Below are 24,883 nucleotides of genomic sequence, written 5' to 3'. Positions count from 1 at the left end.
TCTTTTTCAGAAGCGACCTGGCCACAAACAATAGCGCAACGAAGTGACTTCTATCACCTGGAAATGTATCGCAGCCAAATACTCTAAACGCGTGTTTCTGAATGAAAAAGAGAAATGGCGCCGCCGAAGACGACCACGAGAGAACAGGCAAACTCCAACTATACAGCAGCAGCAGGCGTCAGGGTCAGGATCGAACTTACAACCTCCTGTATACCAGGCGAGGTAGTTAACATCTCACCACCGTGGTGAGATGTTAACACCCCAACGGAGCGGCAGGACCCTCCTGACAGAAGAAGCCTTGAGAGTCGGCAAGGCTTTCCCGGTAATTTCGTTCGTCGTCTTCGCCAGTATCAGCCAGGCTCAATCCACTGCTGGATGAAGACCCTCCCCCCCCAGACTGCCGCCGCCGCCACCTCACTGACGATCCTGCGGCGACGAAACGATCCGCGCGGCCACCGGCGCGTGGAGGTGCGAGGCGTTGGTTCGATTGTTCGGGAAGTCGTCATATGCAAATTACTTTGTCAAGGCGCTCTTCCCCCTCCAACCCAGCTTAAATGTACGCTCCAAGCCTGGGGTGTTTCATTCAGACGCTGTCTTCCCGACAGACCTGTTCTTCACCTGAGGATGGATGCTTGCGTTGTGGCCGAAACGTCGTGAGAATTATTTTATGTTTTATTTTTATTATTTTATTATTTTCCTTCTACGTGACTTTACCGAAAGAACCAAGAAGAAATCGTCATTCCTTACACGTTTACCTGCACCAGTCGCCACGGTCCCGCCGCACCCGGGGCGCAAGCGTCGTGCCACCCGTCGCGCACCTGTGCAGGCAGCCGATGCAGCCAAAGCCTCCAGCGGCACCTGGAACGGGGGTGGGGGGGGCACGCACGTACGCGCAGACACCTGTGCAAATTGCACCGGGAGGACACACCTGTACGAGGCATGCGCTTGTGAACACACCTGTGTAAGTAGTCTATGGTGCTCACACAGGTGAACACACCTGTGTGAGTAACACACCTGTATATCTAGTGTATGGAGGACCCAGGTAAACACCAATATGGGTGCACACAGGTAAGCACACACCTGTATGGGTAGCGTACGGAGCACACAGGTAAACACACCTGTATGTAGTGCACAGGTAAGCATACACCTGTATAGGTAGCGTATGGAGCACACAGGTAAACACACCTGTATGGAGTGCACAGGTAAGCACACACCTGTATGGGTAGCGTATGGAGCACACAGGTAAACACACCTGCGGGGGCAGCTGCGCGGGTTGAAGGAAGTCGGTGCCAGCATCTGGGCACGGCGACCGCACGGGAGTCCCCGGGGGCGCCGGCTTGAGCAAGTTTCCTCACGCCGAGAAGCGAACAGGAACCTGAAGAGACAGAACAGTGCGCGCAGGCGACAAGACGTTAGCAGCGGCAGCGGCGACGACGACGACATCGCACGACAACATCGAACGATGGCCCTTGACATCGGCGCTTCAACGCCAATGCAGGCGACACGGCCTCCCAAGACTCCCGACTGATCCACACTCACCAGAGGTCGCAAACGGGTTTTGATTCCTTACCCGTACCCGGCCGCACCAGGGTCGCAAACGGGTACCCATACCCGGATATCGGGTAGGGTACGGGTATCGGGTACCCGGTTGCGACCTCTGACACTCACTCGCCGACCCACCCGGCCATCCGCTCGCCACACTGCAGGTCTTGCCCCCCCCCCCCCCACTTTGAAACTCGACTCCCATTGTTGTCTCTTTCCTCCTCCCAAGCTCTTGCAGGAATAACGTAGCTCAACTCAACAAGCACAAGGACTCCTTTACAACTCCTCGTGGATCACGCGCCTTCGACGGTGCCGCTTGTCGCTGGCCGCTTGGCGTTATGGGCCTTTGGGCCTGCACTTGGCAACAGTGATTAAAAAATAAAAATACGTCAACAAACAATTGAGCTGTTGGCGCTTTGCAAAGACCGAATCGACCAATTCGTACCGTGCGTTATTCGGCACGACACCTTCCTCAAGACGAGCCCGGCAACGCGGTCGCGAAACGTTGGACATCGCGCCGAACAACACGCGGCAAAAACAACACCGAAAACGCGTCTCAGAACAATTGATGACGATGGCGACGACGACGATTACAAACGTTGACGACGAAGCCACAAAGAAGGCAGACGACACTCGACGGCCACGTTGACGCGAGTGTTGTATAAAGGGGGGCTCACGTTGACGCGAGTGTTGTATAAAGGGGGGCTCACGTTGACGCGAGTGTTGTATAAAGGGGGGCTCACGTTGACGCGAGTGTTGTATAAAGGGGGGCTCTGGCGATGCGGGTGCTGACGGCTGAGTGGCGGCTTGGGAATCCTCGCTGCCGATGCAGCTGGCGCTCGAGCCGGGCGGTTCGAGGCAGCTGCGGGCAAACTCGGGACCTCGCGCCGCTCACGTCGCTCACCCCGCTCACCCCGCGACGCACACGGAATGGCCCCACCACTCCCCCACCCCGTTCAGTCATTAACCGATGTGTCACTGTCCTTGGCGCAGAGGTTCAAAGCGGGTACGTCAACAGCGATGACGACCCCGAGCGAGCACGATGGATGCTCGCTCCTCCGGATGAGAGTTACGAGAGGGGGGGGGGGGGTGGAAAAACGAATTCACGTTATGGTCCTCCAGCAGCTCCCCCCCTCTACGCAATTCATTTCTCTGCAGAAGCACGAAGATGAAAGCGCGCAACGGCGACAACGCCGCGGGAGCAAAATTCAACCGACCTCTTGACCCTTGACCCCCCCGAGCAATAGCGACCACGCACGGGCAACGCCACAACGCTCGCCGCTCACCGCTCGACTTTCCCCCCCGCGAACGCCACGTGGGCGACAACTGGGATTGGCGCTCCCGATTGCCGTGAGCGAGCCGCCCGGTGACCCGCTCGACCCGCTCGAGCCGCGTGGTGCGGCCCGGGAGCTCGGCACCTCCCCAGGATGCCCCACCGACCCACCGCAGCACCCCAGCACCCCCCGGCCACCGCCGCGGCAACCGCATCGTTGAGAGTCCGCCGCCGCTGCCGCCGCTTTCCAAAAATCAATCGCCCATCGGAGCAACGCGCCGGCGCCGCTCGAGACGTAAACCGCCGTCGACCGCGAATCAAACCTGGGCACAACATCGTCACCGTCGATTTTCTTGAATGCAGAAAATCGCAGATCCCACGGCGGCAAGTCCACGTGGTCAAGCGATCGTGTGAGCGACGAAGGGAAGGGGTGGGGAGGGGGATGGAGGGGGCGGTGAATGGAGGACCCCCAGCGATGGCGACGGCGGCGGCTTCGGTGGCTTCGCGCAACATCCTGGTTCGGACGTCGACCCAGGCGTTTAATTGCGTCAGATTGCCGCCAAGCGGTGACGGGAGAGGTGCGGCGGGCAGGGCCGCAGAGGGCAGGGCCCTGGCAGCAGGGGAGGGAGGGAGGGTGGTGGTGGTGGATGCTGGGGGAGCGCGGTGGGGGGGGTGGAGATGGGTGTGAACTTGGCAATTCCCCCACAAATGAAGTGGGGGAATTTTTTTTGTTCTGATCTTAGCCGCGGGTACGCCTACGCCCACGCGCACACACACACAGGATACGTACCCGCACGCAGACGAACACGCGCGCACTCACGTGAACGCACGCACGCGTAAAACACATGCGCCTAAACACAACAGGGACACGCACACACACCGAGAAGCGCACGGAGCACCTATGATGAGGTGGGTGGCCGACACCACACCCGGCCGCCTTTGTCTCCCAAGTACTGATGTTTACACACCGCACCAGGTACTGATTTAAAACGGAGGGGGAGGCCACAGGACTGGTTTTAACTATTCGGCCATTCTTATTGGCCGTGGGCAGGAATCGAGCTCGGGTCGTCGGAGTTCGTAGCGCAGCGTGCCGACTACTGCGCTACCGCGTAAATACACGCGTGCACGCGACCCCCATCCAGGGCGCGCCCCACGCCGTGTGCGCGTGCGCGTCGGTGTGTACCCTGCAAGCTTTACATCCGGTATTTTGTTTGCTCGCTGCTATTTTTACGGCGTCCGCTCGCCGCGGGTTCGATCGGAGCTCTCCCTCTCTCCCTCTCTCTTCCCGATCGGCGGTGGCGACGGCGTCGGAAATGTTCTCGCAGCGCCGCGTCTCGCGAGTGCTGAACCGCCGAACGAACTCGGCTCCAAAGCGGAGCGACGAGCGACGGAGGACTGCCGAGCGACGGCCACCCGAGCGTTAAACCTCACACAGGAGCAAGGTCACGGGGGCGCACACGCACGCACACACGCGCGTGTAAAATTTGCATGCGTACGTGGGTGGGTGGCTGAGCGCAGGGCGAGCCTGCTGGCTTAGCGTGGCACAGCGCTACGGAGCCAGCAACCCAGAGTTTGATTCCCGGCCACGGCCAACGTCGGTGGTGATTATCTTAATCGGTCCTGGATCATCTACCAGCAGCAGTTCCAGGCGCGGTGTGTAGTAAACATCAGCACTGAGGAGACAAAGGCGGCCGGGTGGGGTGCTGCAGACCACCTTGTGTGCTGTGCCAGCCTTCAAAGGTGCTCACTAACAGCACTTGCCTCAACCACCTGTGCAGGCTACACGGGGCAGCTCTGTGTGTGTGTGTGCGTGGGTGTTTCATGAGCGGCGGCAGCAATCCGCACATTCCATGCCCGAGCGTGGACGCAACCGCCGGTGAGCGACCCGCGGTGACCCTCACCCTCCTCTCTCCACGGGGGGTGAGCAGTGGGGGGGGGGGGAGGGGATTTCCGACCCCACGGTAGGATCGAAAGAGGGGGGGGCCCACTCCTCTCTCTGACAAACCGCCCCCCTCGAAAAACTCTCAAAACTCACAGCTCTCCGATGCATTTCCGCACCGCGCCTTTCCCCTAAATTGAGTTCCCTTCATCCGGCAGTGGAGCGATCGATTGTAGCCAAACGGCAGAAATGCCGTTAAGCCCCCTGCCACAGAGTGGCCGATGGCAAGCCCCCTGTTTCATCACGATCCACCTGTATCACGAGCGGCGGTGCGCACCTCCCACCCAACACACACCACCCCGTGCCTGCTGCAGAGCACACGGGACCCTCTCTCTCTCGCTCTCCGAACCGAACTGAGCTCCCAAGTTCAAATCCAACGCTTGCGCCCGCGAAAACCTCGTTTACTGGCAGTAGCGGGTGGGAGGGTGAGCGGTGGTGGTGGGGTGGTGGTGGGGTGGTGGTGGGGAAGGGCACGGGAAAGTGAATTCGCGGGAGGTCCAAGGGCAGCTTTGCATTCGCCAAGAAATAAAACTTCAAACGACACCAAACCCCCTGGCCCCACCTCTGTGTCCCTAACCGCTCCCCGCTCGCTCTCCCCCCCCCCCATCACCTCCGCCCCCCCCCACGAACAAAGCGTGGGAGTGACATTTTGCGGTTGAAACTCAAGGCGACGACGGCGTTGGCAGAGCGGCCGAGGAACCTCGCACCTCGCGACGCACGCCCCCGCTGCTGCTGCACTTCGCACCGCGTTGCGTCGTGTCTCTCGCTCCAGCGAGCGGCTCACTTCGACCACGTCGCGCTCTCACGCCACCCACCGCACGTGGAAGGGCCTCCAACTAAAGGCTGTGTGTGTCCAGCCCCCCCCCCCACCACCCCCCATTGCCAACTACCGCAGAAAGTTTACTTATTATTTCAAATGTATAAGGAGGGTGAGGGGGAGGCTGCGATTGCGCACTGCTGCTCGAAGGGGCCTCCACTGTTGGTGGTTATGGAGTGACTCCCCCCCCTCTAGTGAAGATTGGCCTCCTCCTCCACATTGGCCAGCTTTTCTAGGAATAGGAGAGAGAGTCGCCCACACTTTGCCCCGCCATCCGCCGATTGACCGACTGCTGCGACGCACGCCCCCATTCCCGTCGCTGTCGGAAGCAACGCCCGCCGGCGGTGGGACGCGCGCGAGAAGTCGCAGGGGGCTGCACCTTTTTTTCTTTAACGACTAAACGAACGAATGTGCGAGAACGAGATGCGATCCGTACGATAAAAACAACAAAGCCGACCCCCCCCCCCCCCCCGTCGTCGAATGCCGCGCCCGGGTGATGGAAGCGAACCCGGGCCCTCCTGACCGCAAGTCCAGCGCGATGACCCCCCCCACCCCCGTGTGAGCTCTCCTCGGATGCAAATATTTTGTTTTGTCAGAGCTGCTCCTCCACGTGGAAGTTTTGTACGGAACTTTCGAGTGTTTTTTCTTTAAAAAATGTTTAAATAAGGGCGAATGCTCCGAAGTTTTGTTTCTTTAAACAAATGTGGCCCCTGGTCCACGTGGGGCAGTCGGTTTGCTTGTTTAACGACCGAACGAGGCCGCGGGGGCTTCGGTTGACCGGAGTTTTAAGGAGGCCGTTGGATAATTGATCGCCTAAACTCAATTATGTATACCCTACGACTAACACCCCCCCCTCCCCCCCTATAGACTTTTGACAGACTGTTGGTGCAAGTCCTGCTCGCGAGCAATTATGAAGGCCGGGCATGCCCGTCCGCCTTTGTCTCCTCGCTATTGATGTTTCATACACGCAACACCAGGATCTCATTTAAGGCCGAGTCGACCTTGGGGAGAACCCAGGATCGGTTCAGATATTCGCCGCCGGTGTTGGCCGCGAATCGGATCTTGGATCGCCGGATTCGTACCACTGCGCCACCGCTCACACATGCACAGAGAGAGTGCACGACACTGCCCACTCATCCGTCCACCCATCCACTCGTCCATCCACTCCCTCGCTCTCCCACCACCCAGCCAAGTCCACCGCGCGTTGCCAGCATGGCCTGATTCTTTGTGTGTACTCCACGCACAGGTGTGCAGGTGTATGGGTGCACAGGTACGGGTGCAGCTCTGTACAGACAGGTATGGATGTGCAGGTGAGCGTGTATATATATAGATTTAGGTGTACAAGCATACAGCTAAATTCAGGCTGGTATATGGGCACAGACGCGCTTACAGGTGTAAAGACAAGCAGGTACTCAGGTGTACCGGTAAACACACACAGGTATGCGGGCGCAGGAGCAGACACGGGTATAAACGCATGTGGGCTGCATGCACAGGTAAACAGTGCTGGTGTGCAAACACGCTCGCACACACGTGGTGTGTACTGCCACCAGCTCAAACCGCCTCGGACCGAGGGGGCGGTGGTGCTCATGCGCCACGCAGGTACTCACACCTGTACACACCTGGCCCTCACACCAACACTGCTACTCACACCTGGACACACCTGGCCCTCACACCAACACTGCTACTCACACCTGTACACACCTGGCCCTCACACCAACACTGCTACTCACACCTGTACACACCTGGCCCTCACACCAACATTGCTACTCACACCTGTACACACCTGGCCCTATCCGCAACAACACTGCCAGTCACACCTGTAAACACCTTGCCCGAAAATATAATTCTAACATATAAAAGTGTTCATATTTGTGCGGGCCTGCCTGTGTGCGTAGTGTATCTACGTGCGTGCAAGTGTACGAGTATGTGTGCGCGTATATGCCATGTAGTGAGTGGTGAGCACACCGTGCTTCCAACCCGGCTCACAGCCAACATCGGTGACTAATATCTGAACCGGTCCTGAACCTCCTTTAGGTCGACTCAGCCTTAAACGTGTACCTATTGCGGTGTGTAAAGCATCAGCACTGGGAGAGACAAAGGCGGCCGGGCGTGGTGCTGGCCACCCACCCCCGTCGTGTGCCGTGTCGGCCTTCATAGGGGCTCGCTAACAGCACTTGCCCCAGCAGTCTGTTGAAGGCTATGCGGGGGATCTCTATCTTTGTACCGTACGTGTGCACAGTGGTCACAGGCAGCGCTGGGAACCAACCACATTTCTTTGCATCTTTTGAAATGAAAAACAACATCTAACTGCCCTAACGGAAAACGCGAGAAGTTGTGTCCCCAACCTCAACCCCCTTCCTCCTCATCCTCCTCGCACAGCAACACACACCTTGACACGCCTCGTTTCATAGTCACCGAACCTCCCACCCACCCCTCCCCCCCTTTAAAAAAAAACATTTATTGAATTCAAAAATGCTTGGCACCTGGGCGACAGGTGAAGGAGGTTGGGCAACATCACCTGGGTTGAACCCATCTCTCGTGAGCTCAGTGGAGCCGCCACGTGGCCACGGCGTGTGTTGTCGCTCACAGACGGGGGCGTGCAGGAGGGCGGGCAGCAGCCGTGGGTGGCGTCAAGGATGCACGCGTGCCAAGCATTGTCAGCCAATCTATTCGCGTCACGTGCGTGTGTGTGGTGTGTTCAAAGGAGCGGTGGTGTAGTGGTTAGCGCGCTGCGCTACAAACCTGGCAACCCGGGTTCGATTCCCGCTCACGGCCAACACCGGTGACGATTATCTGAACCGGTTCTGGGCTTCCCATAGGGTCGACTCAGCCTCAAATGAGTACCTGGTGCGATGTGTAAACATCGCCACTAGGGAGACAAAGGCGGCCGGGCGTGGTGCTTGCCACCAACCCCCTCGTGTGCCGTGCCAGCCTTCATAGGTGCTCGCTAACAGCACTTGCCCCAACAGTATGTTAAGGCTTTGTCATATGTGTTCAAGGGTGGGTCCCTGTTACCGTCCGAGCGATCGGTTGCATGCAACTCAGTTGACCCCCCACCTCGCACCCCCCCGCCACCACAAGGAAGGAATCGCGGTCACGTCACCACGCCCAAGTGCAACCATGCACGGCGCACGTGTGTGTACTGTACATATCGATACACGTGTCCTTACGTAGAGCTCCCACCGCTTGGCACGTAACGGCCGTGCTTTTGTCGATTCACTCCTGGATGCATTCTTGTTCATGTTTTTGTTTTTTTGTTTGTTGCGGTTGCACCCGATTCAAGAGCCGAATGGCTCACGGGGCTATACCTAATACATGAACTTGAACTTGATGTCAGTGCCGGATTAAGCTAGTGCGGGGCCTGTAGCATATGTTATAATGTTATAAACATAAATATTAAAACACAATTTGTGCTACTTGCACAGTAAACTAATCGTATTTTTTTCATTTGCTATACAGCCAGACAATACGACACATCGCTGACTTTAAACACCCAGTCGTTCGTAAAAGTTGAAGGCAGTATAGTACTATAGTAATAGAGCAAGTGCAGGATCACTGAACCGCAATCGATAGCTTGAGAGCATTTATCGCGGGGCCCTTGAAAGTGCGGGACCCGTAGCATATGCAGCTACTTTTGCTACCAGGATAATCCGGCACCGCTTGATATGTGACCCTGGCCGTGCATGAAACTCGGCGCAGGGCCGCTAATTAATCTGCGCGGCGCTGCGTGTACACGGTGACCCCGTGGATACGGCACGTCAGGAGGTTGTTAGTTGCACCGGCGACGCTGCCGAGAAACCTCGCGGCGAGTTGCAAAGCATTCTGAAAGAGGAACACGGATGATTGATGACGACGATGGTGGCGATGTCATTCCTGATGGGAGTAATACTGGAAATGATGGTGGTGATGATGATATTGATGGTAGAAGCGGTCGTATTACAGCTGCTGACAGTGATGATGATCATCATTGAGGTGGCGGTGATGTCACTGGTGGTGGTCGTGATGGGGGTGGTGATAGTGGTAGTGGTGATAGTGGTAGTGAAGATACTGCCGGCGCTGATTCCCAGTGGTGGTTGTGATGTGTGAAGCTGCTGCTGCTGATGGTGGTAGTGCTACTGTTGATGGGAATGCGACCCTACTTCTGCTGACGATGTCAGTAGTGATGATGATGATGATGATAACATCATTCGCCCACCATCTCTCACACGCCACACAAACTTACCCCCTCCTGTTGAGAACATCAGTCAAAATCAGCAGAACCCCCCCCCCTGCCCTTTAGCAACAGCAACAAGAGTGCCACGCTTAATTTAAGTCAATTAGACACGGGGGTGGCGGCGAACGCGCGGCGCCAACCCCCCTCCTCCACTCACAGCGCACGTGGTTGCAGATTCTTTATGAATGAAACTTTCGGGTCGTGTGAAATCATTTCCCGTCAGCGCCCAGAGGCAAGCTCCCCCCCCCCGCATCTCCCCCTCCCATCCCCCACCCATCTCCCCCCAACCTCTTACCCTCACTCTCACCCCGCAACTCTCCTCCCCTCTCCCACTTTTCATTCACCCCGCCCGATGTTCTTCCACTCCCACTTTGCCAGCTCTTCGCTCGCTCGCTCGCCTCACTCGCTTCACCTACCCACTCGCTTCACCCCCCCACCCTCCCCGACTATTCCACCCACTTCTCCACCAACCTACCCACTCGGCCATCACCACACACCCGCGCGCTTGTGCCATGCGAGGTGCACTTTGAGGCCACGTGAAGTGTCGAAGGCCCGCTGGCAGCAGGTCACGGAATAGACCGATGTGCCACGGTTTCACTCACCCGTGCATCTACGTATCCACCCACTCACTCCTCCAACTACTCACCCACCCACCTGCCTATCCATCGAATCACCCGCCCACCCAGAAACCCACCCCATTCCACAACAACTCTCACTCACCACTTCCTCATCCACTCATCTACCCACTCAATCCACCCAACCATCCACACGCACTCAGCCACCCAACCCACTCCCTCTCACTCCCACCCACTCACAAGACGCCACCCACGCACGGGGATACTCTCCCTCCCACCCACCCACCAGTGACTCTCACACTCACTCCCCCACCCACCCACCAGTGACTCTCTCACTCTCTCACTCACCAGTGACTCTCTCACTCCCCCACCCACCAGTGACTCTCTCACTCTCACCCACCCACCAGTGACTCTCTCACACTCACCCACCCACCAGTGACTCTCGCACTCCCCCACCCACCCACCAGTGACTCTCTCACTCACCCACCCACCAGTGACTCTCTCACTCTCACCCACCCACCAGTGACTCTCTCACTCTCACCCACCCACCAGTGACTCTCGCACTCCCCCACCCACCAGTGACTCTCTCACTCACTCCCCCACCCACCCACCAGTGACTCTCTCACTCTCACTCCCCCACCCACCCAGCAGTGACACTCTCACTCTCACTCCCCCACCCACCCACCAGTGACTCTCACTCCCCCACCCACCAGTGACTCTCTCACTCACTCCCCCACCCACCCACCAGTGACTCTCACTCCCCCACCCACCAGTGACTCTCTCACTCTCACTCCCCCACCCACCCACCAGTGACACTCTCACTCCCCACCCACCAGTGACTCTCTCACTCCCCACCCACCAGTGACTCTCTCACTCACTCCCCCACCCACCCACCAGTGACTCTCTCACTCTCACTCCCCCACCCACCCACCAGTGACACTCTCACTCCCCCACCCACCAGTGACACTCTCACTCCCCCACCCACCAGTGACTCACTCACTCCCCCACCCACCCACCCACCAGTGACTCTCTCACTCTCACTCCCCCACCCACCCAGCAGTGACACTCACTCCCCCACCCACCAGTGACTCTCTCACTCCCCCACCCACCAGTGACTCTCTCACTCTCACTCCCCCACCCACCCACCAGTGACACTCTCACTCCCCACCCACCAGTGACTCTCTCACTCCCCACCCACCAGTGACTCTCTCACTCACTCCCCCACCCACCCACCAGTGACTCTCTCACTCTCACTCCCCCACCCACCCACCAGTGACACTCTCACTCCCCCACCCACCAGTGACACTCTCACTCCCCCACCCACCAGTGACTCACTCACTCCCCCACCCACCCACCCACCAGTGACTCTCTCACTCTCACTCCCCCACCCACCCAGCAGTGACACTCACTCCCCCACCCACCAGTGACTCTCTCACTCCCCCACCCACCCACTAGTGACTCTCTCACACTCACTCACTCCCCACCCACACTTCCTCCTCCACCCACGCACTCACGAGACCCCACGCAAGGGGGGTGGGCGCCGTCTTCCACACAGACGTAGGCGACCCGGGCGCCGTCCATGAATCACTCGCCGTGACTCACCGATCCCAGCCCCTCACACAAAGACAAAGATCCCCCTGTAGCCTGCAACAAACTGTAGGTGCAAGTGCCGTTCGCGAACAACACCGGTGACCGGTCCTGGGCCTCCCCTAGGTCGACTCAGCCTCAAATTAATACTTAGTGCGGTGTGTAAACATCGCCACTGAGGGACACAAAGGCGGCCGGGCGTGGTGCTGGAGGCCCCCTCGCCCCCACCCCGCCGTCGTGAGCCGTGCCGGCCTTCATGGGTGCTACTCGCTAACAGCACTTGCCCCAGCAGTCTGCGAAGGCTATACGGGGGATCTTTGTATCTACGACAGTATAGATTGTATACTGTAGTGGACAGTACCTTCATACGCATGCACGTGGGTGCTGGGAACCTATGGCTGTACAGTTAATGTGTACATACTGCATGTGTACCGGCACACGACAGGATATGGGTATATACTGTCATGTCAACAAATCGATTACTGTTGGCAAAATCGATGCGGTGAATGTAGCGGCTGCAAGGAGCCACCAATCGAAAACGAATCGATGCTCTGGGGCTTGACGATCAACATAAATTATCCTCATAATCTATGTAAATTAAGCCCAATGATCGATACATTATTATTTTAATCATCAGTATTATCTTTATAATCGATGTTAATTAGCCCAAAAAAATAATGTTCAAGATATTAATAATCGATCATTGCTGCAACCGATTTATCAACGGATTATTAACACACCCAGTACACAGGACATAACTGCTACCTTATTGATCGGATTATAGGAGGGACCCCCCTCCCCCCCACCGCTGACCCACCCCTACTCGACATCTGTGAAAAACAGCTTCGTAGATCATCGGATTCGTCGTGCGGTCTAAATAACGATGCTGTTTGGGCTTCCAAGAACACGTTGGAGGTGCATCTTATAATCCGGTGAACACGGCAACCACGTGCACGGCTCAGGTGTGACGTCACAGGCAACACAATTCGCTCCCCCACCCACCCCCTCGTTAATTTGCATAACGACACTCCCTCGATTCAAAATCGCGTGTCCTTTATTCAGCAAAACATCCAAAAGGTGGCCGGGCCTCCATTCGATCGCGGCAGCTGAACCAACGGTGGGCATCTTCTTGGTTCTTTCGGTAAAGTCACGTAGAAGGGAAATAATAAAATAATGAGAATAAAACATAATAAAATACAATTCTCACGACGTTTCAGACGCTGTCTTTCCGACAGCCCTGTTCTTCACCTGAGGACGGCTGTTTGCGTTGTGGCCGAAACGTCGTGAGAATTGTATTTTATTATGTTTTATTGTTATTATTTTATTATTTCCCTTCTACGTGACTTTACCGAAAGAACCAAGAAGATGAATCCCTGCAGTCACCGAAAGCTGTAAATCGAAATTCAACGGTGGGCAGTTTCTTAAAATGCTCTTCTTGAACCAGCTCCTCCCCCTCATCGAAGCTCCCGCGACAACCACCTCTTCCTCCAACTCCTCATCATCATCCTCCTCATCCTCCTCGTCTCACCTCCCCCCCTACCGAAAGAGTTCCCACAACAACCACAACAACCTACCTCCTCTCCCTCGCCTAACCCTGCTCTAAGCTCCAACAACAACAACCTCCCCCACCCCCCCGAACGCTCCCACAACCACAACAACCTCCTCCTTTCTCCCTCTCTCTCGCGTCTCTTCTTTCCTCGCGAACATTCCTGCGGTCACAAACACGAGCTCGCCGCTCGGCGCCGGAATCCCTGAGTCACCAACCCCCCCAACCACCACCCACCACCACCCACCACCAACCTCGTCTGCCCCCCAACCCACCCACTCTCACAGTCGCTCGGATATTCGAGGGGACCATTGTCTCGGTTCACGTGGGGCGATGAGGTGTGGTGATGGTGCCCAGGTTAATAACACTGGTCACACTTTTTCTGGCATAAGGTATTCCAACGGTTTTAAGGTAATTTTGGGGTGCCGATTCCAAATCTGGCATCAATTTTTGTCTATCACATCAGGTTTTTGAGATATCAAATACTGTATTGCATTTTTAATAAAAACTGCAGAGGAAAAATGTTAAATAAATGTGGATATCTACATAAAATGATATTATAAACACACTATCCTAAAAATACAGCACCATATTTTAACACTAAAGCAGTCACTGACTCGCAACAACTTGCAATCATAAGTGACAGAGTTAATTTCGGGTAAAATCAATTAAAATGGGCTATGCCGATAGCATAAAATGAGATGTGATAGAGCAAATCTGAGATCAGATTTGGAATCAGCACCCTGAAATTAGTCTGAAACAGCTGCAAAAGTCCAGGCCAGAAATTTTTTTTTTAGTTTTTGTTGACCAGTGTAATAAATAGATGATGTTTACGGGATAGGATTGACATGGCGACGCGTGGAGTTTGCGGGTATTGCGAGGTCACACACATGCCGTGAGGTGAGATGAGGATGAGATGATGCGCGGCGAGTTTAACGAGGCGAGTCGTGCTGCGCACGCTGTGACCAGAGCTGTTGTGAGGCGGGGGGTCAAATGAGGTGTGGTGAGTGGTGACGTAAAATAGAGGTGAGTTGAGGTGCAACGATGGGAGGATAAGGTGAAAATGAGGTGAGTGATGGTGTGTGGTGAAAGGTGGGGTGAGGCGTGTTGAGGTGGGTGAGGCTACGAGTCGTGATGGGATGGTGCTGTTTAAGTGTTCGTTTAACGCCAGCAGCATTCCTAAAATTAGTAATTGAAAAAAAATTGTCTCAATATTACGAAAACAAATGTGGTGTAAGGTGACATGATGTGATGCACGTGTCACAAGATGCAAGGTGAGGTGAGGTGGATTGATGGTAGGACGTTGATGAGGTGCGATGGGGTAGGATGGTGAGTTTGAGGTAGGACTCATTTGAGAGGTGCATGAGGTGAGCTTTAAGTCGTACGAGCTGCCCAGCAGCGGTGATCCTAATGACAAACCGGGCCCCGTCATAGGAATGTGGAATTTTCGACCATTTACTAATGGTCACCGACAAAAAAACCTTCTATCCCACACATCGAAACATCCCACACTCACCTCCCTAGCACCACCCCCCTTCCACCAATCACATCCTGTCTTCGATATTCGTGTCTGTCAGTCGTCTCAACGAGTAATCGATCACCCAAGAGGGTCAAATTGTTACCGTTGTTATAAAAACTGAGCCTGTGCGTGTAGTTTGTTCTTGTCTTGGGGTGTTGAAAGCATCGTGTGTTGTTGTGTGCGTGTTGCTTGTAACTCTGCGTTTAATTACAACGTGCAGGCCCAACGCTAAATGTAGCCACGACTTTATTTACTCTATCTAAATATAGCTCAAACGGTGGAAACGAGAGAGCGAATACGTTTACAAATTGATAAACACTCGGGTATTGTTTACGTGACCTCAGCTGCACAGATTTGACCCCCAAAGATCCACTGACCTTCACCGCTGCCACCCCCTCCCCACCCCTGACCTTGAACAGAGATATGGGGGGGGGGGGGGGTCTAAGACGCTGGATGATGGTTACGATTTGAAAAGTGTGTGTGGGGGGGGGGTCTTAAAGCTGCATTCAAAGTTTACAGGGGTGCGACAGATTGATTGAGCCAGACTAAGGCACAACCAAATGAGCTTGGACTACGCCCCACCCCCCGATCTAATCAGACCTCCCAAGCCAAGCAGTGTTGAGCCTGGTTAGTAGTACGCGTACTGTGCACTACTTGGGTTGGGAGACGGCCTCGTGTTTTCGTCCTACTGGCTGCAAGGTGGTGGGGCCACCAGAGGGCAGTACAGCACTGGATCATTTATCTGTGGGGAGTTTCGGGTGATCTCCCGGCTCCTGTGAACTGTGGGTTTTCTCCGGGTTCCTGGATTTCCTCTCTGTTACCAACGATCCCCCGTTGTTGACAGAATCGGCCAAGACATCCCCAATGTGGCAGGCAGGACCCTCCTGAAAATGAGTCTTGGGGATTGAGCGAGGCTTGCCTGGCGAATTGAAAAAAAAACTTTCTTCAGCGCTATCGGTCCCAAATCCCTCGTTGAGCCAGCTGTCAACTCGGTCCATCATCACGATCCAGCTCTCCACGGTCGATAAAAAATGGAACAAGATTGGTGAAAGGTCAACAGGAGCTGCAGTGGATGGATGGACTTGCCCCCCCTTCTGCCATGAGAATGTGGAATTCTACACTCATTAGTGCGACAAAATTGATTTCTCACCTCGGACACACAGAAAATATGTTCCATAATTTATTGCAGTACAAAACGTTCGTTGCGGCAACATTAATCACGTGGTGCTTAAAGAATCACATGACCTGCCATTATGTAAAACAATAAATATCGTTATATAAACCACTCTGTTTTTCCACGACGATAAGAGCTCGTGGACGTTGTTTATTTCGAGCTCGGCTCCATAGCCGCTGCGTTGCCCAGGAGACAGATTTCAGCCCCCCAAAATTCCGTACGAATAGGTCAGTCGGCAACCCACTTTCTTGGACGTGTCTTTTGAATCGACGTTGGTGAAATTCTGCACTCCCAGAAGGCTGCTGCTGCTGCAGTGGGTTGCGTAAGAATAACTTTTCATGGGTTTTTTTTAATGCAGAGAGACGGTTATGTGCTTATTTATTATGTAATTGATATTTCTCACAACTACGGTTATTATTCTTTTTTGTTATGTATCCCTATATCATTTGGCATAAAACTGGCACCCATGTCGCACACAGAAAGAGCCCTTGCCAATGAGCTCGTCAATTTACCTGCATTGATTCAAGCAAGCCTGACTCTGATGATGAGACCACTGAATGCCGAAACCGGTCCAGAGTTTTCCTCGTCTTGGAACAATGCTGCCGAGGGGTTATGCACTCCAAGAAGGTCGTTCGACCGATGACTCGTGTGGAGAGACATATTTGTAAAAATAGACACGTGGTCTCCTTTTTTATTGTTCATATTCTCCACGACACTGATGATCATTTTTTTTGTTCCTGCGAAGTTCCGTCTGCTGGCCGACTTGTATGCAGCCTTAGCAGTTTCGTGACGTCAGTCCTAAGGTAGTGGTGGAAGTTCCACATTCCTATGGCAAGATATCTTGGCGGTAGTGTACCGATCGGTATAGTCGGAAAGATATACAATACGCGCAGTACAGGTAGGACTCACCGTTGCATAACAGGTGTTCTAGGCAGCGGGTCACGTGGTAGTTACCAAAGGGCAGTGCAGCAACATCGATTGTTGTACCGTACTTAGATGCTTACAGCGTTCATTTCTCTCCACCTTCACCAACCCCCCACAGACCAGCGTGGTGAAGTAAAGCGATTAGACAAATCGGCTCCTGCACGCCATTAGTTTACATTTTGTCGGGACGCCAAAGGTGCCACGAGTTGTTGAATTGTCTAATTATAGGCACAGACTCTGACTGCACTCGTGCCAAGTTCCAGCTTTTTTTGGGAGGTCTTCTATAACACGAAGTATGATTTACATCGACCACTCAGTCACGATCGTCAGGATCTGAAATGTTAATTTGGCCAAGACATCTCAATGTAAAGCAGAACCCACCTGCAAAGAAAAACCCACGAAAGTTTTGACACTCTTGAATCAGGCTTTTCAGAGTATAATGGGCAATATTTATAAACTAACCAGTATGGTTAGTTACACGGTGGTCACACAGCTACCACAACACTGCAGAGGCATGCGGAGCTCCCTCATCCAGCAGTGGATTGTCAAAATTCTTGTCAGTCGATGGACATTAATAATACAAATAAATTGTGACAATGAAGAGAAAAATGCATATTTTTACACTTGAGGCCACAGTTGGCATTGCTGCTAAGGTGGTTGGTAGAGAGTTGGAGGCTCTCTCTATACTCACGGCGGATACACTTTACAATATACCGTATTCACTTGAGACACAGAATGTTGTTAAATTCGGTCCAGAGTTTTCTTGTATATGAAAATGCTGCCGATATGGGATGGACTCCCAGAGTAGCGTGCGTGGATGTGTTTAGTGTTGCCTTCGTATTCGTTGTGTTTCTCATAATATCCACGACGACTACACCGTTCAATTACCGAGTTAAATGATTTTGTTTGGAAGGAGGGGGGGTGATTGTGGGAAGACGTAGTTTAGAGGTTAGCGCGCTCCGCTACGAACCCGGCGACCAGAGTTTGATTCCCTCTCACGACCCAACACCGATGATTATCCAAACCGGCCCTCGGCCTCCCCTAGGTCGACTCAGTCTTAAATAAGTAACTGGTGCGGTGCGAACATCGCCATTGGGGAGACAAAGGCGGCCGGGCGTGGTGCTGGCCACCCACCCCTTCGTGTACCGTACCGGCCTTCACAGGTGCTGCTCGCTAACAGCACTTGCCCCAACAGCTTGTTGAGGCTACACGGGGGGTCTTTGTCTTTGGTGGTTGTGAAGAGCATATAAACGGCACAAGACTTATCTAAGGAGCCAACTTCACGGCTGTTTACAGGGCACTGTGAGATGTTACATAACCAGGGGAGTAGGCGGGGTGAGTGTGATGGTGGTAGTGATGATGCCAATGGCTGGCCATGGCAGCGTGTGTGTATTTGGGGGGGGGGGGGAGCATGAGTGTGTGGTAGAAGATAGGGGTGGTGAGGTAGTGTTGATGGCTGTAATGGACACAGGGTAGGATTGAATGTGATGGCGTAGTGTTGCGTGTGTAGAAGTGGGTGGCGATGGTGATGGCGATGTGTGTGGAGTGACAGAGTTGGTGGTGGATGTAGGGCGGTGTTGATGGTGGTGATGGCACAGTGCCTGTGTGCGGGGTGGCGCTGGCGATTCGAGTTCGATTCCCGCTCACGGCCAACACCGGTGACGACGATCCAAAACAGGTCCTGCACCTCCCCCTAGGTCGACTCAACCTCAAATGAGTACCTGGTGCGGCGTGTAAACATCGCCACTGGGGAGACAAAGGCGGTCGGGCGTGGTGCTGGCAGACCCACCCCCTCGTGTGCCGTGCCGGCCTTCATAGGTGCTCGCTAACAGCACTTGCCCCAACAGTCTGTTAAAGGCTATACGGGGGGTCTTTATCTTTGATGGTGATGGCAGCGTGAGTGGGTGAGTCTGCGTGTTCCGTGTTGATGGGGGGAGGAGAATGGGGCGGGACTTGCCCAGCGACGTCATCACAACAACAACACGAGCCAGTATTGCGCAATCCACATGTAACCGATCCCACCCCACCCTCCCCCCTTAGCGATTCCCTTCCTTTAGCGATTCCATATCTCTAACGATTCCAAATCTTTAACGACTCCATTCCTTTAACGATTCGATTATTTATACGATTAGACCGAGTAATCGATTCACCAATCGATCATTCCTGTTATGCAAAAAAAACAACAGTGGTTTGTGAATGTGTCATCTATTGTCATCAATCAGCAGCCGTGATCAATCCACTATTGGATAAAGGCCCCCCCCCCCCCAGCTGTCACCCTTAAGATAAATCGGGAAATGTCGGTGACTTTTACACACGTTTATTGAAAGTAATCGATTCATATATAATCGATTAGGTGCATCTAATTAGTGGCATCCAAACTGGGCACGTAACGAGCGGCATCGTAACCGATTACTCGACGCAATCCATATTGATCGCGGCACGATTTATCGATGGATATTGAGGTCTTATCGATCCGACACGCGATCCATCGAAGCCTCGTGGAGTGGTCGTATTCACAGTTATTTTAGATTATAACGATTATTTTAGACGATTCTTTTTTACATTGAGATTAATTAACGCAACGAGTTGAAACCCCCTAGCGATTATAAACGCTAGGACACTAAATAACTCGACACGTTCGTCAATAACAGTGGGGCCTAAAAAGAAAAACAAATAGACAACGTTTCAGGCGATGGCCCTTCTTCATAGCACATTTAGGACCATTTCCCGAAACGTTGGCTATATATTTTTTTCCTTTTAAGGAACGCGCCGAGATGTTGTTGTGCAAGTGCTACCACCGCAGTAAGATCACAAATTGAGTTTAAACACTCGCAAATATCAATTATCATGGGTCAATCATCCTGAAACGATTCGATTATCACGATTATTATACAATTCTTACTTTGCATTTTCCCGTATTTATATTTTGATAATTTGCACAACTCGTCGTGCTCTCACGCACGATTCGATGCACGTATCACGATTCGAATCGATTATTTATCGATGCATCGTTACATCACCCCCCCTCTCCACACAAAAAAACGGACTTCTGGATCGAAACGGTAGATTCTCGATATTCAAGAAATCGACAGGGAAAAGGAATCGTTCGAGATAACTCCCCACACCTCCCCAGCCCCTCCCCTCCCCCTATACCAGCCCCCTCCCCAAGCCCCTCCCCCTTCACCAGCCCCTCCCCCTAGACCAGCCCCTCCCCCTCCCCACTTACGAACACCGCAATCCCCCCCAGCCCCCCCCCACCTCCCATCCTCCACACCAGCCCCGCCCCTCCCCGTGTTCCAGAACCCAGTGACGCATCGAAAATTCCATCGCGAGCTGCGTCACGTCCGCGCGCGCACGATCATTGGACCCCCCCATGGCCCCCACCCCCACTACCCCCTCCCCTCACCCCCCCCTACCCCCCCACCTCTGACGCCCCCCTATCCATCGGAAACGTAACAACAACAGTCGCCAAGTGACGTGCGATTCGTAGACACGAGGCCCGGAGCCAATGGCCAAACATCTCTTTACATCATTTTTTTTGTAATTATGTTGATGCCTGCCCGTTCTATTATTTAGACCCCCCCCCCGTGCCCGTAGACACACGAACACACGTCAACCTCATGCCCCTCCCACCACCCTCGCACCAAGCGCCCCCCACTCGGAATTCAATAAACCGTGCCGGCTAAGACAGTCGAACTGAGATGTGCTTAAGTCGGCGGTCGAAACGGAAGGGAAAGTGGCTGCGGGTTGACGTGGTTTATTTTGTACTGCGTGTCAACGGGCTTCATTAATTAAACACCCCTTCGTCATCAGTCACAATCACTATCAGCAGTCATGGCCAATCCACTGCTGGATGGAATCTTCCCCAATCCGCCCCCATCTCACCCCACACTTATTTCTCCCGAGCGATCATAACAAATGCCTCCCCCCGCTCCACCCCCATTACACCCAAATCATTCATGACCCTGCGTTGAGTACAATCCCGTTGGATGTGATTATTTTAAATGCGCGTGTTGCAGTGGCGGTGGTGATGTTCTCTGATCTCATCCCATCGCCATCAACAACCGCCCACCGCCGCCCCGAATTACCCCCCACATCCTCCCATCCTCCTCCTCCCATCATCCTCCTCCTCCCCCCATCCTCCCCCATCCTCCCACCCCCATCCTCCTCCCACCCCCATCCTCCTCCCCCCCCTCCCCTGTTTTGCTGACGTCACGCAGCCGCGCATTGCGCTCTGATTTCCACCTGCGCCACAAGCGCGCACCATAACACGCGCCACGTGATTCACCATCAACAACCACCACCACCATCAACAACAACAACCATCACCAGCAGCAGCATCCACAACATCGCATCATCACGATTGTCACCAACGTCATCATCATCAACACCGGCCGGGAAGCGTCATCATCACCATCATAAACATCACTGTCATATCAACATGACAATCACATCACTACCGTCGTCGTAGTAACATCATTAACATAACCGCCATTACCATCACTTTCACCATCATCACGACGACCATCAATGACTCAGCCAACACGAGCTGCTGCTGTTAGTGATGGATGATGATGTTGGTGATGTGGAGTCGCCAAGGACGCGTGACGGACATCGCTACCATCACCAACACCCTCACCATCACTACCATCACCATTACTACCCTCACCATCACCACCCTCACCACCCTCACCATCACTAACACCATCACCACCAACACCCTCACTACCATCACCAACACCCTCACTACCATCACCAACACCCTCACTACCATCACCAACACTACCATCACCCTCACCCTCATCATCACTACCAACACCCTCACTACCATCACCAACACCCTCGCTACCATCACCACTACCCTCACTACCATCACTACCATCACCACTACCCTCACTACCATCACTACCATCACCACTACCATCGCCATCCACATCTCAATCGTCATCACTCGCGTGTATCCGTGTTGACATTCGAGCGATGCGCACTTCCCAATGTTCAAACGAAATTGTTTGAACCAACATTATGTACAAGCGTCGTGTGCTCTTGGCTCATGTTGCTGTGTGTTGTTTGACGACGTTGTTGACGATGTTGTTGTTGACGATGTTGTTGTTGTTGACGAGGGTTGTCAACACAGCCGTGGTGGTGATGAGGAGGCGTGTGACGCCGCGTGCCTCGCGCGCACGGCGACCGCCGCTCTATGACGCAGCAAAACCCCCCAGAACGTGACGGCACAACCACAACCACCTCACAACAACCAAAACAACCACCACCACAACCCCCTCACAACAACCACAACCACCACCACCTCACAACAACCACAACAACCACCACCACCACAACAACCACCACCACAACACAACCACCACACAACCACAACCCCCTCACAACAACCACCACAACCACAACAACCACAACCCCCTCACAACCACAACAACCATCACCACAACAACCACCACAACTCCCTCACAACAGCCACAACCACCGCCACCACCACAACAACCACCACAACCACAGCGAGACTTCACGCGGCCCCAGACACGCACATCAACAACACGCGCTCGCACACCGCTTACACCCCCCATGTTGTGATGGGTTTAGTTTTTTTTTAAATGCACCAAAGTGTTAAGGAAGTAAATAAACAGAAGCGCCTCCTTACCTCGTGCGAGAGTTCACGTCTCGGCAAAAGTGCGCCACCACCAACACCGCCTCCTCCTCTCTCCTCCAACTGCGACACAGTCGCCTCCAGCCAGGGGGACAGGGGGAGAGGACCCAGCTACCCCCCCCTTCTCCATGTAACACCCCTTAACTCGTGACACAAGTGGGGAAGGATGGCCCGCTGAAGACGCGAAACGCGATCGAGGTCGCGACTGAGCGCGCTAAGTCACGCGCAGTCGCTCTTATAGCGCCAGACTCGTCGGGACTGCACCACGTGACCCCCCCCCCACCAACTCCCCCCCCACCAACTCCCCCCACCACCCCCCCCCCACCAACTACACCCCCCCCCCACCACCTCCCCCTCCTCTCCACATCAACTCCCTCCCCACTTTCCCCCCTCCCATCACTACCAAACACGACTACGACTGCACCCCCCCCTCCACCCTCTCCTCTTTTCTCCCCCCCAGCCCTCCCCCCAGCCCTCTTTCCTCCTCCCCACCGCCCCCCCAGCCCCCCCCCCAGCCCCCTCCCTCTCTCTCTCTCCTCATTCCCCCCACTCCATCCCGACGTGCCCCCCCCCCCACCATCACCACGGTACCACCTTCACCCGCAAACCACCACAACCACCTCACCCATTGTTTTGTTGTTTCTATAAACACAGCAGCATTGGCGATGCCGTGCGAGTGAATGACGATGCCGCTGCTGCTGCTGATGACGGTGGTGTGCTGATGACGATGGTGTGCTGATGATGGTTTTGATGATGATGTGATGTTGACAATGGTGACAGTGGTGAAGATGATGCTGTTAACTGCTGCTGCTGCTGCTGGACGATCAACCAAGTAATCCTTTATTGAACCAGGAGATGATGATGATGATGGTGGTGATGTTGTTGGTGATGGTGTTAAGCGTTGATGGTTTTGCCACTGTGCTCACCGACCGCCGCGCGATGGAGCTGTCCCGGAATCGTGTGACGCACTTTGTTATAGAAGCAGCAGCAGCAGCGCACACAAAGATAAATATCCCCCAGATAACCTCACACAGACTGTTGGGGCAAGTGCTGTTGAGCGCGGTGTTGTCAGCCACCACGCCTGGCCGCCTTTGTCTTCCCTGATGTTTTCTGTTTTACACACCGCACACCATTTAGGGCTGAGTCCACCTAGAGGGGGGGGGTGCCTCATTAACATAACGCTGGCTGTGAGCAAGATTCTAACTGGGACGCCGTCGGCTTCGTAGCGCAGTGCGCTAACCACCACGCCACCGCTCCCCCCCCCCACTGCATCTCACACACACATACGCACTTACATAATACGTGCACTCACATGTTCCGCTAATATACACACACACACGCGCGCCAACTCACACCACACAAACACGCACGCACATCGCACGGACATATAAATCCCCGCACACACACACACGCACACACACAAAGATCCCCCGTATAGCCTTAGCAGAGAGTTGGGGGCAAGTGCTGTGAGCGAGCACTCGATGAAGACCGGCACAGCGCACGAGGTTTGGGGTGGATGGGCCAGCACTACGCCCGGCCGCCTTTGTCTCTCCCCAGTCGCTTTGCTTACACACCGCAGCAGATACTCATTTGAGGCTGAGTCGACCTCAGGGAGGCCCAGGACCGGTGCAGATATTCGCCACCGTTATCGTTTGTCAGCGGAAATCGAACTCCCGCTCACCGCGTTTGTAGCGCAGTGCGCTAACCGACGCGCCACCGCTCCCCCCCATACACACGCACTTACATAATGAACACGTGCTCGCGCGAATAATGTACACACAGCGCATTGCAATACACACGCCCCTCTAACACACACGCACGCGTACACAAAAACAAAGACATATCCTCCGTATTGCCTTAACAGAGGCAAGTATTGTTAGCGAGCACCTATGAAGGCCGGAACGGCAAACGAGGGGGGTGGGTGGCCAGAACCACGCCCGGCCGCCTTTGTCTACCCTAGTCGTGACGTTTACACACCGCACCAGGTACTCATTTAAGGCTGAGTCGACCTAGGGGAAGCCCAGGACCGGTTCAAATATTAATCGCCACTGGCGTCGGCGGCCGTGAGCGGGATTCCAATTCGGGTCGCCGGGCTCGCAGTGCAGCGCG

The 24,883-nt window shown here is 54.4% G+C and overlaps 1 long non-coding RNA gene across 1 annotated transcript; it reads right to left on the bottom strand.

Moving 5' to 3' along the window:
* Positions 1-663: 663 nt before the first annotated feature.
* LOC144729357 (uncharacterized) lies at positions 664-23,037 on the bottom strand. The gene is made up of 3 exons (XR_013587695.1): positions 22,769-23,037; positions 1,253-1,375; positions 664-858 (listed from the first exon to the last, which is right to left on the bottom strand). It is a non-coding gene; the product is annotated as an uncharacterized LOC144729357 (long non-coding RNA).
* Positions 23,038-24,883: the final 1,846 nt, after the last annotated feature.

This window comes from Lampetra planeri, chromosome 32 (assembly GCF_965212315.1).
Source record: "Lampetra planeri chromosome 32, kcLamPlan1.2.h2, whole genome shotgun sequence".
In the NCBI taxonomy this organism is placed as follows: Eukaryota; Metazoa; Chordata; class Hyperoartia; order Petromyzontiformes; family Petromyzontidae; genus Lampetra; species Lampetra planeri.
The sequence above is the reverse complement of the archived record's forward strand: the minus strand, read 5'-3'. Positions and strand labels throughout refer to the sequence as shown.